This window comes from Arachis stenosperma, chromosome 1 (assembly GCF_014773155.1).
Source record: "Arachis stenosperma cultivar V10309 chromosome 1, arast.V10309.gnm1.PFL2, whole genome shotgun sequence".
NCBI classification, from domain to species: domain Eukaryota; kingdom Viridiplantae; phylum Streptophyta; class Magnoliopsida; order Fabales; family Fabaceae; genus Arachis; species Arachis stenosperma.
The window spans coordinates 65,013,248-65,022,094 of NC_080377.1; the positions used below are offsets into that span (position 1 = coordinate 65,013,248).

General features: G+C 37.8%; 1 non-coding gene across 1 annotated transcript; it reads right to left on the minus strand.

Moving 5' to 3' along the window:
• Positions 1-1,020: 1,020 nt before the first annotated feature.
• On the minus strand, positions 1,021-1,128 carry LOC130953164 (small nucleolar RNA R71). The gene has a single exon (XR_009075341.1). It is a non-coding gene; the product is annotated as a small nucleolar RNA R71 (small nucleolar RNA).
• Between the last annotated feature and the right edge of the window lie 7,719 nt (positions 1,129-8,847).

The window sequence follows — 8,847 nt, forward strand, 5'->3', positions numbered from 1 at the left end:
GGTTTAATGTCTGAATCATATCTTTTAAATTTCTTGTTAGCCAAGTCATTAATTTAAAAAAAAAATCAAATCTTTTTAAATTGTTTTTCCATCATATATTTTCAATCTTATCTTTTCAATCACATCTTTTTCAAAATTAATTTTCAATCATATCTTTTTGATTTCTACTTTCAAAAAAATCTTTTTCAAAAATCACTTTATTTCTTTTCCAACTTTAGTTTTCGAAAATCATCAATCAACTTTTCAAAATTTCTTTTAATTATTTTAAAATCTTTTACTTTAATTTCAAAAATTCTTTCCCTCTTCTCACATCCTTCTATTTATGGACTAACACTCCTCCTCAATGCACAATTTGAACCCTATCTCTCTTGATAAGTTCGAATTCTTCTACCTCCTCCTTCTATTCTTCTTTTCCTCTGACATCTCAAGGAATCTCTATACTGTGACATAGAGGATTCCATATTTTCTTGTTCTCTTCTCTTTCATATGAGCAGGAGCAAAGACAAAAGCATTCTTGTTGAGGCTGACCCTGAACCTGAAAGGACCTTGAAGCGAAAGCTAAGAGAAGCTAAAGCACTACTCTCTGTAGAGGACCTAACAGAAATCTTCAAACAAGAAGAAGACATGGCAGCCGAAAACAACAACAATGCAAGAAAGGTGCTGGGTGACTTTACTGCACCTACTCCCAACTTCTATGGGAGAAGCATCTCTATCCCTGCCATTGGAGCAAACAACTTTGAGCTTAAGCCTCAATTAGTTTCTCTAATGTAATAGAATTGCAAGTTCCATGGACTTCCATTGGAAGATCCTCATCAATTTTTAGCTGAATTATTGCAAATCTGTGACACTGTCAAGACCAATGGGGTTGACCCTGAGGTCTACAGAATTATGCTATTCCCTTTTGCTGTAAGAGACAGAGCTAGGATATGGTTGGACTCACAACCTAAAGAAAGCCTGAACTCTTGGGAAAAGCTAGTCAATGCCTTTTTGGCAATGTTCTTTCCACCTCAAAAATTGAGTAAGCTTAGAGTGGAAGTCCAAACCTTCAGACAGAAAGAAGGTGAATCCCTCTATGATGCTTGGGAAAGATACAAACAATTGATCAGAAAGTGTCCTTTTGACATGCTTTCTGAATGGAGCATCATAGGTATCTACTATGATGGTCTGTCCGAACTGTCCAAGATGTCATTGGACAGCTTTGCTGGAGGATCCCTTCATTTGAAGAAGACACCTGCAGAAGCTCAAGAACTCATTAAAATGGTTGTAAATAACCAATTCATGTACACTTCTGAAAGGAAACCTGTGAACAATGGGACGAATCACTTGTCAAAAAGATCAAACAGTTAAAAACAGAATTTTAGTGTGAAAATAGGGCATCATGCATATGCATCATACTGTGCGTACGCATGTACTACAGCGAATTCCTAGCGTGTGCGTACGCACAACTTGTAAAACTCTCAGGGTGTGCATACACACATCCCTCATGCGTACGCACATCCCTCCAGTGTATGCACGAGTCTCATCACACATCCTGTTCTGTGCGTGCACACAATAGGATGCATGGGCACCCAAACCAGAATTTCTAGTTTTCTGCAACATCACAGAGTAGTTTCTTTTATACTTAATTTTTGACGTCCATAACTTTCTCTGCAAAATTCCAATTTTCGTCATCTTTATAATGTTTTAAAGTTCTCATAACCATATTCAATTTGAAATAAAATTCACTGAAGTCTGAATTCCGAGGACCAAGTTATGGCCCACCAAAATTGGTAAAAAATAGATTGTTAACAAATTTATTAAAAGACTCTAGTTTTCATAACTCTTAATACCAAACCAAATTAACCATACCAAACCAATACCAAACACTACTTCACCTTATCAACAAATTCTCAATTAATATTCAATCATTCCAACACTTGATATTTCAATCCTTTTCCATTTGCTAGCTCATTTCAATGACTTTTAACACCTTTTCATCTCAAACACAAATCACACCAAATAATCATTATCACAATCCACATCACATTGAATTTCACTTAATCAATTTCAATCTTCAACATCAACCTCATTTAACAATTTCAACTCACAAGGCCGCCAACTTTACAATTTACATATTCAACACCAAATTTAACAATTTCCGTTCATAAATATACCCAAATCACAACTAAATCAATGCTAATTACTCCTAACCATTGTCACATGCCTCTTAGTCACTCCACAAACATATCAACACCTAAACCTTTCGGTCCATTCAACAAATACCAACATTGAACATCAACTCATCATCATACTCCTCATACATCACATGTATACACATTCAATTATTAATATTCAATATCCAATATATCATCAACTAAATTTCACAATTCTTTCACTAATTTTAACATTTGAACATCAACAATTCACATTACATGCATATATCATATCTAATCAATTAAATACCAATTCACATTATTCAAACCTATCCTAATGTAAGTAGCCTAAGTTTTCACGCAACATTATATATTAACTACAAGAAACCAAAGCTATACCTTGGCTGATTTCCTCCCTAAGCCACAAAACACCACAAAACCTCTTGTCCTCAAGCTTTCAAGTCTCCAAAGTCCACTTGACAAGCTTCCAACCACCAGAGTTCCAATTCAAGCACTCCACTTCACCAATTTGACATCAACTTCACATATATTCAACCTAATTTCATATAATTTCATATAATTTCATACACATTCACAAATTCAATACCCTAACCTTATAAATTGGAAACTTCAAAGGGGATAATGGTTCCTTACTTTACCCACCAATGATTGGAAAAAAATTCAATTATAACCCAATGCTAGATTACACCTAAATCATCAAAATCATGAAAATCTTTCATCACCCTTAACCAAAACACAAAAATAGAAAGGAAGAGGGAAATGGACATGAAATACAAAGTTTTTTACTACTTTATTTGGATAAAATTGAAGAGGATTCTGAGATGAACACGTGACCACAAATGGCTCGTCAATCGGAGCTCCTGATTAAAAGTTACGGAAGATTGAAGTTGAAAGTAAATTTTAGGGTTTAGGTTTGCTTTCTTCTTCTTCTCTTCTACGTGAGCTCAAATGGGAAGGGGAGGAAAGGCTGGAGCTTGCTTATATATGTGAGGTGGTCTAAGTGGACTTGGGCCAACTTAGACCTGATGATTAGATTTTTGACGGTTTAGAATTTCACTAATGAAATCTCGTTGTAAAGTATAGTTTCTAAACCAAACAATAATCCTTTCATACAAAAAGTTGTTTGTCACTAGTACAAACCCCTAAAATTTATAAACCGAAGTATTGGACCTCGGGTCGTTCTCCCTAGAAATTGCAATGAAGTGTCTTGTTATTGGTTGTGAGTTATATTTGGGGTTTTTAAGATTTTGGACAAGAAATATAAATGGCAAAGAAAATAAACTAACAACTAACAAAGCTCTTGGCAAGATATGAGAACTAGAAGTCCTATCCTAGTTATCCTTCTCAATTGTGATGAGAATTGTGTATTGCTCCCAATTAGTTAACCTCTAACCATGGAGGAAAGTCAAGTGGATGAATCAATTTGACTCCTCAAGTCCTAATCAACTCCTAAAGGAAAGACTAGCTTTAGAGGTATTCAAATCAATTAGCAACTTCTAATTATCAATCAACAAAGGAATTAGATAATTCAAGAGTCACTAATTACTCTACCTAGGCCAAGAGGAACAAAAATCTATACTAAAATCTAACCAAGCATTTCATCAAACACTTGGAAGGCATAAAAGGAAAGCATAGTAAATCAACAACAAGAACAAGATCTAACAACAATTATTGAAATGAATTAACAACAACAATTCAAGGAAACCACAATTATCATGAATTACCTCAAATTGCATTATTGAAAGAAAACAAAGGAACAACAATCTATCCAAAACAAAATGAAAAATTACAATTATTAAAGCACATAACTAGAAAGAGGAAGAGGAGAAGATTAAGACTTGATAAAGGAGAAGTGAATCAAAGCATGAATTAAACCTAGATCTAAGAAGAGAGATTAACCTAAACCTAATCCTAATTCTAGAGAGAAGTGAGAGCTTCTCTCTCTAAAACTACTCTAAAACTAAACTAATGATGCTCTATGATTGATTCATTCATTGCCCCTCAATCCTTGATCCTTTTATTCCTTTCTATCAGTAATTGGCGCCAAAATGGGTTCAGAAACCCTTCCAAATCGCCAGGCACGTGTTGCTTTAATGAAGTCATGTGCGGACTTCGACGCGTGCACGCACGGTACGCGTGCGCGTCTGATGAGCGGATAATTTGTATGCTTTTTGGCATTGTTTTTAGTATGTTTTTGGTATCTTTTAGTTAGTTTTTAGTATATTTTTATTAGTTTTTAATTAAAATTCACTTTTCTGGACTTTACTATGAGTTTGTGTGTTTTTCTGTGATTTCAGGTATTTTCTGACTGAAATTGAGGGTCCTGAGCAAAAATCTGATCCAGAGACTGAAAAGGACTGCAGATGCTGTTGGATTCTGACCTCCCTGCACTCGAAGTGGATTTTCTGGAGCTACAGAAGCCCAATTGGCGCGCTCTCAACGGCATTGGAAAGTAGACATCCGGGGCTTTCCAGCAATATATAATAGTCCATACTTTGCCCAAGATTTGATGGCCCAAACCGGCGCTCAAAGTCACCTACAGAAATTCCAGCGTTAAACGCCGGAACTGGCATAAAATTTGGAGTTAAACGCCCAAACTGGCATGAAAGCTGGCGTTTAACTCCAGAAAAGGTCTCTACACGAAATTCCTTCATTGCTCAGCCCAAGCACACACCAAGTGGGCCCGGAAGTGGATTTTTCTGTCATTTACTCATTTCTGTAGACCTTAGGACACTAGTTTACTACTTATTGGATCTTTTGACATTGTATCCGTACCTTATGACCCCATAACATTTTGTACACGTTTCTTTCCACAGTATGAGCCTCTAAACCCCATGGTTGGGGGTGAGGAGCTCTGCTGTGTCTTGATGGATTAATGCAATTACTACTGTTTCTTATTCAATCATGCTTGCTTCGATTCTAAGATAACACTTGTTCTTAATCCGGATGAATGTGATGATCCGTGACAATCATCATCATTCTCAACTATGAACATGTGCCTGACAACCACCTCTGTTCTATCTTAGATTGAGTAGTTATCTCTTGGGTTCTTTAATCGGAATCTTCGTGGTATAGGCAGGACCTGATGGCAGCATTCAAGAGAATCCGGAAGGTCTAAACCTTGTCTGTGGTATTCTGAGTAGGATTCAATGATTGAATGACTGTGACGTGCTTCAAACCTGTAACCTACTGGGCGTTAGTGACAGACGCAAAAGAGGGATTCTATTCCGGTAGGGGAGGGAACCAAACCGGTGATTGGCAGTACTGTGACAGAGTGCGTGCATTAGCTTTCACTGCGAGGATGGGAGGTAGCCATTGACAACGGTGAAACCCTACATGAGCTTGCCATGGAAGGAGACTTGCGTGTTTGATGAAGAAGACAGTAGGAAAGCAGAGATTCAGAAGATGGAGCATCTCCAAAACCCCAACCTATTCTCCATTACTGCAAAACAAGATAACCATAGCTTGCTTCAAGCCGACAATCTCCGTGGGATCGACCCTTGCTCACGCAAGGTATTACTTGGACGACCCAGTGCACTTGCTGGTTAGTTGTGCGGAGTTGCAAAAGTGTGATTGCAATTTCGTGCACCAAGTTTTTGGCGCCGTTGCCGGGGATTGTTCGAGTTTGGACAACTGACGGCTTATCTTGTTGCTTAGATTAGGACTGTTTTATTTTTGTTGGTTTAGAGTCTTTCAGTTGAGTCTAATTTCATATTTTAAGTTTGGTGTCAATTGCATGCTGTTGTTTTTCTTTTGATTTTCAAATTTTTCTTGTTCTTAGTCCCTTTTTGATTCACAAAAGTTCTAAGTTTGGTGTCCTCTTTGTGTTTTTCTCTTAAAATTTTCGAAAAAATTAGTGTTTGATTTCAAAAAAATTTTAAGTTTGGTGTCTTTTTGTTGTTTCTCTCTTTCCTTTCTTTTAAAAATCAAATCTTTTTCATAAAATTTTTTTCAATCATATCTTCTTAATTGCTGTTTTCAAAATTTTTTTTCACTAATTGATTCAGTTCTCAATTTGCTTTGATCTTATTTTATTTTTAATTTTCGAATTTTATTTTATTTTCCTTTTATTTTATTCTATTGTATTTTGTTTTTTTTTTCGGTTATTTCAAAAAAAAAAAAATAAAAATAAACAAAATTTATCTCTTTGCAATTATTCTCATTTCCCTTTTGTCCATTATGGACTTAAGTGGAATTAATCAGTCCAAGAGGACTCTGGGGTCTTATGCTAACCCCATTACAGCTGCATATGGGACTAGCATCTGTATACCTCCCATCAAAGCAAGCAGCTTTGAGCTAAACCCTCAACTCATTATCATAGTGCAGCAAAATTGCCAGTATTCCGGTCTTCCACAGGAAGAGCCTACTGAGTTTCTGGCACAGTTCTTACAAATTGCTGACACAGTACATGATAAAGAGGTAGATCAGGATGTCTACAGACTATTACTGTTTCCATTTGCTGTAAAAGATTAAGCTAAAAGGTGGTTAAATAACCAACCTACAGCAAGCATAAAGACATGGAAACAGTTATCAGACAAATTCCTGAATCATTTTTACCCTCCAAAAAGGATGACACAGCTAAGGCTGGACATCCAAGGCTTTAAACAAGAGGATAATGAATCCCTTTATAATGCCTGGGAGAGGTATAGAGGTATGCTAAGAAAATGTCCCTCTGAAATGTTTTCAGTGTGGGTACAGTTAGACATTTTCTACTATGGGCTTACAGAGAAAGCTCAGATGTCTTTAGACCACTCAGCTGGTGGATCTATACACATGAGGAAGACAATTGAAGAAGCTCAAGAGCTTATAGACACTGTTGCTAGAAACCAATATCTGTAATCTAGCAATGAGTTCTCTCCAGAAGAGGAAGTCATGACAGTAGTCACTGATCCTAACCCTCAAGAACAGATGAATGAGCTTAATCAACAATTACTCCTGATGACAGAACAGTTAGCAGAATTTAAAGAGATGCTCCATGAAACTAAAGTTGCTAATAAGAGCATAGAACTACAGTTGAATCAAGCAAAACAGCAAATATCTAAACAGATAACAGAGGAGTGTCAAGCAGTTCAATTGAGGAGTGGGAAGACTGGTGCGCGAAATTGTGAACTATACTTTTTCACAACTCTCATAATCCCTGGTAATGGCTCCAAAAACGTGGTAGCTCAATACCATGGCATTACACAACTTCGCACAACTAACCAGCAAGTGCACTGGGTCGTCCAAGTAATAAACCTTACGTGAGTAAGGGTCGATCCCACGGAGATTGTTAGTATTGAAGCAAGCTATGGTCATCTTGTAAATCTTAGTCAGGCAAACTCAATTGTATATGATGATGAACGAAAATAACATAAAAGGTAAAGATAGTGATACTTATGTATATCATTGGTGTATGAGCTTCAGACAAGTGTATGAAGATGCCTTCCCTTCCGTCTCTCTGCTTTCCTACTGCCTTCATCCAATCCTTCTTACTCCTTTCCATGGCAAGCTCGTATAGGGTCTCACTGTTGTCAGCAGCTACCTCCCATCCTCGCAGTGAAAGCTAATGCTCAATACTCTGTCACAGTACGGCCAATCACCGGTTCGGTTCCCTCCCCTACCGGAATAGAATAACTCTTTTGCGTCTGTCACTAACGCCCAGTAGGTTACAGGTTTGAAGCACGTCACAGTCATTCAATCATTGAATCCTACTCAGAATACCACAGACAAGGTTAGACCTTCCGGATTCTCTTGAATGCTGCCATCAGTTCTTGCCTATACCACGAAGACTCTGATCTCACGGAATGGCTGGCTCGTTTGTCAGGCGAGCACTCGGTTGTCAGGCGATCAACCATGCATCGTGCAATCAGGAATCCAAGAGATATTCACTAAGCCTCAGATGCTTGTAGAACAAGAATGGTTGTCAGTCACCTTGTTCATGGGTGAGAATGGTGATGGGCGTCAATCATCACCTTCATCATGTTGAAGAAAAAGTGATATCTTGGATAAAGAACAAGTGGAATTTGAATGAAAGAACAATAGTAATTGCATTAATACTCGAGGTACAGCAGAGCTCCACACCTTAATCTATGGTGTGTAGAAACTCCACCGTTGAAAATACATAAGAACAGGGTCTAGGCATGGCCGAATGGCCAGCCTCCCAATGATCTAAGAACTAAAATGTTCCAAGATGATCTAGAGATCTAAAAGTGATCAAAAGATTTCTATACAATAGTAAAAGGTCCTACTTATAAGAAACTAGTAGCCTAGGGTGTACAGAAATGAGTAAATGACATAAAAATCCTTTTCCGGGCCCACTTGGTGTGTGCTTGGGCTGAGCAATGAAGCAATTTCGTGTAGAGACCTTTTCTGGAGTTAAACGCCAGCTCTCATGCCAGTTTGGGCGTTTAACTCCGAATTTTATGCCAGTTCCGGCGTTTAACGCTGGAATTTCTGTAGGTGACTTTGAGCGCCGGTTTGGGCCATCAAATCTTGGGCAAAGTATGGACTATTATATATTTCTGGAAAGCCCAGGATGTCTACTTTCCAACGCCGTTGAGAGCGCGCCAATTGGGCTTCTGTAGCTCCAGAAAATCCGCTTCGAATGCAGGGAGGTCAGAATCCAACAGCATCTGCAGTCCTTTTTGGTCTCAGAATCAGATTTTTGCTCAGGTCCCTCAATTTCAGCCAGAAAATACCTGAAATCACAGAAAAA